Genomic DNA, 4,475 nt, shown 5'->3' on the forward strand with positions numbered 1-4,475 from the left:
TCCATTCCTATTTGATAGAGGAAGAAACTAGGCACAGTGGTTAAGTAACTGGCTAAGGGCACTTAACTAGTAAATGCAAGTGCTAGGATTTTATTTAATCCAGGGCCCTAGAGCCCACACATACAATCACTATACACTACTGACTCTCATTAATGCTAAAGGGCTAATTAATAGGCAGAAGCTAATCTTAACCTCTAGCACAGTGCCTGACACATAGAAAGCATTTATTATATAATTTTGGAATGGTGAATGAACTGTTCAGTATTTATGCCTCTTTACCATGCAACCCAGTAATAATTGTGCATTTAATCAAATAAATTAGACTTATACTATTAATCTAATTATCAAATTAAACTATTTGCCTGGATTAGCCTTCAGTATGGCTCCATGTAATTTAATCATATTTTCAAAATGCACAGCAAGGCCATTCATTCATCCTTCATTGATTGAGAATACCTCCTAGAAACCAAGCCCCCACGTGATCTCTAGCAATACAGAGATAGGCACGAGAACTCAACAGTCTAGTGGAAGAGACATACATATATAGAAATACAAATGATACTATCTGATCAGAAGCATTGAAAGGGAGAGAAACTGGAAGAACGTAAGAGGAAAACTAAGTGTGAACATATAGTGCTTTTGCTGCCCAAAATGTCTTCTTCTGGTAACAGATCTTATCACACCTAGATGGGTACATCACCCATTTTATATGTCAACTTAATGCCCAAATAGCTGGTAAAACATTATTTCTGTGTGTGTCTGAGAGGTTGTCTCTGGAAGAGATTAGCACTTTTTATCAGTAGACTGAATAAAAATCACCCTCACCAATGCCTATGGGTATCAACCAACCTGTTAAGGGTCTGAATAAAACAAAAAGGCAGAGGAAGGGCAAATTTGCTATTGACTGAGCTGGGATATCACTATTTACTCCTGTCTTTGGACATCAGTGCTCCTGGCTCTCAGACCTTCTGGCTTGGACTGAATTATACCGCCAGCTTTCCTGGCAGCAGATAGACCATGGGACTTCTCACCTCTCTGTTTCTCTGGAGAACCCTAATACACCTGGCTACTTGGAGAATTCTCCTTCTCTGGTTACTGGTTCAGGAATGGACTTAATTCTGGAAGTTTTGCTAGAACTATTGGGAAAGTGGGTCTATGTTTCTACTGGGGTTGCTAAGTGGCAAAATGCAAATCTGTAGCTCTTTGTGGCTATCTTGGCCACCATGTAGGGAGAGCCTACTGGAGAACTGAGTCAACATAGAGAACATCAGAACTAAGAGAAACAGATTGCTGATGACATTATTTGAGCACCTGATCTAGCTATGCCTAAAGTTACTCCTGTGCTTTTCAATTAGTATCAGTAACTCCTTTTTTAGCCTAAGTTTTATTTGTGTTATATTTCTGTTACTTGTGAGCAAAAGAGTCCTGATTTATACAGACGTATATCTAGACTGTGTGTGTGTGTGTGTGTGTGTGTGTGTGTGTGTGTGTGTGTAAGTGCATGCATGCACACATGTGTGCATGTTGGTTAGTTGAGGAAGGCTTCCTGGAAGAAGTAAGGCCTCGGCTAAATCTTAAAGTTTTGGTAGAAGTTGCCTAAAGCAAAGGCAAATGTAAGCTAGGTAGAGAGATGGTATGAGTAAAATTAGGGAGGTAGGATATACCACAAAATGAGGGTAGTGGGGATAGGGTTTGGTATGGCCAGAGGGTAAAGTAAGAGAGGAGGGAGAGGCAAAGCTGGAGAGCAGGACAGGGGCCAGTTTTTGGAGCATCTGGAATGCTATGTTAAGAAGATGGCAATTATGTAGAATGTAGAAAAAGGCAATATTCCTTTTCTACAGTGCAGCCACATTTTTACATTTTTTCCTCTTCTTATTATTAGTTCTTCAGTAACATGTACCAATAAACAGCATCAATGTAAAAAGCTTTATGCTTGGAATTTGGTCAATCTCAGGGTTCTTTTTGGTTCTGAATCACTAGAGGACCCTCTTTGTGATATCCTATTTGCTGGCTGCTCTAGGGGAGGCAATCCTTATCTTCCATTCCATGATTAAGAGATATATCCAGGTGGTTGCCAGAGGAGAGTTGGGGTGGGGTGAATGAAATGGGTGAAAGAAATCAAAGGTACAAACATCTAGTTATAAAATAAATAAGTCATGGGGATGTAATGTACAGCATGGTGACTAAAGTTAATAATACTGTATTGCATATTTACTAAGAGTAAAATCCTACAAGTTCTTATTACAGGAAAAAAGTTGTAACTATGTATGGTGGTGGATGGTCACTAGACTTATTGTGGCAATCATTTCTCACTGATACAAAGGGTCAATCAGTATATTGTACACCTGAAACTAATACAATGTTACATGTCAATTATGCCTCAATTAAAAAGGAGATATATCAAGAGACCAACAGAAAGTTCTTTCTCATATGACCAAAAATGCCTTTGGTCTTTCAGGCCCAGGGTCACATGTTAATGAGGATCAAACATCAACTATGTTCATGCCTTATACTAAACACTGGGGAGAAAACTGAAGAATCAGACATGGTTTATGCCCTCAAGGAACATCCAGGCCAGGGGAGGAGATAATTATGATCAAATATGATCAGGGCCACAATGGAGTGATATAAAGGGGGCAGTTGTGAACATCAAGAAAGAATCGCTTAGAGGTATCAAGGAACATTTCTTTTATAAGCATAACTTTTAAACTGACTTGAAGAAAGAGTAGGGATTTGCCAAATGGACAAGGATGAAATGGAGGGTCTTCCAGGCAGGAAGAAAAGTTTGTGGAAAGGCATAGAAGTACAAGAGAACAGGTTGAGCTTGGAATAACTGCCCATAATTTGGTATCTCTGGAGATGCAAGTGTGTGGGGGGGTGGTTGGGACAGAGTTGGGGTGGCATGGGAGAAAGGTGCCAGCTATGTAGGCAGGGGCCACATAAGAAGGATCTTAGTCAAGGGACTTAGATTTTATTCAGTAAACAATGGGAAACCATTGAAAAAAAATTAAATAGAAGAGTGACATCGAGTTTGTGCTTTAGAAAGAGTGCCCTGGCTGCAAAGTGCTACAAAGCAGAGAATGAATTGGAGGCATCTGGGCAGAACTGCAGCATCAGAGAGCCCAGTTAGGAAGCAGTTCTAGTGGTCTAGGTGTGAGATGATGATGGAGTGGCAGCAAATATGGAGAGAGTGGATGGATTTGAGAGCTATTTTAGGACTAGAAATGACAGGGCTCCATGACTGAGTGGTTGTCAGTGATGTGGGAAGAAAGAGGGAGTTAAGTATGATGGCCAGGTTTCTGAAGTTTAATCTAAACCTGTGAAAGAGAAAACACTGAAAGCGTCCTATGTATTAGAACATCAAGTAACTGTCAGGTTCCTAAGAGTTGTTCCAGAGTACTCTTTCTTTAGCAATCTGAGCTGCCAGACCCTCAGAGAAAGGAGCCAGGCATTCCCAAATTTGAACATTGGTTCTTTTGTGTGGCTTTGTTCATGTCTCTATATGAATGGAGGTTTGTATGTGTACACATCTAGGCACATGTACCTGCCTGGAACTATCTCCCCCAAACAAAGTAGTTGGAGAAATGAATCCTTTTCAGAAGCCCATTTGATACTCCCGGACAAAGGCATTTGGTTGTTCTTTCCTCTTTGGGCTAGGTCATTTTAGATTCACACCAAAACAAGATGGTTTCCTCTTTAGCTAATATTTCATAAATGGGGTTCATTTTTACTTAGTCTGAAGTAAAAATAAACTATGAAAGAAAGAAAGTGAGCATATCTAAATCGATATTTTGAGTGTCTGTTGCCAACTTCTCCAGAGCTTCATCAAAACTGTAGTGGGTTCTTTGTTTTGCTCAAATGCAAATTGATGTACCTCCTCTGCATCTATAGGAGAGCAAGATGATGGAAACTTTCTGAAAGCAAAAAGGCTGGTTTTGTGTTTGTGCACGTGATTTTTTCCTTCCATAGATGGAAGAGTTGAGGTAAGAGCTTAATATGTACCAAAAATATTATTTTATTAATGACCAAGGAGCAATGAATGGCTCACAGAAAACAGCATTTGAGAAGTAGAACAGATTGGCTAACCCACAACTCAAAGCAAGGGGTGGCCCCTATCTGAGCTGGGTACCAAGAAGGGGTCACATTCGAGCCCACATGTTGGGTCTGAGCAGTTCATCCGATTTTCACCTTCTTGATATGAAGGAATCGATCCCTGGCTGAAACTCCTCTAGAGCAATGGCAAACATTCATTACAGCTCAGCTGAGCCTGTACAAGATGACTGATTTTGCCAATGGCAAATTGAGGTTTTCCAATTGGGCTGACATTAATGTGAACTTAGAACACAAACCAACTCCTGCTCCAACAAGCCTTCCCAGAGAGCACCAACCACCACAGATGGCAGTCTCTTACACACACACACACACACACACACACAAGCTGTCCAGATTTGTCAGCTCAAGGATGAAGAGGCTCT

This window comes from Zalophus californianus, chromosome X (genome assembly GCF_009762305.2).
Source record: "Zalophus californianus isolate mZalCal1 chromosome X, mZalCal1.pri.v2, whole genome shotgun sequence".
Classification (NCBI taxonomy): Eukaryota; Metazoa; Chordata; class Mammalia; order Carnivora; family Otariidae; genus Zalophus; species Zalophus californianus.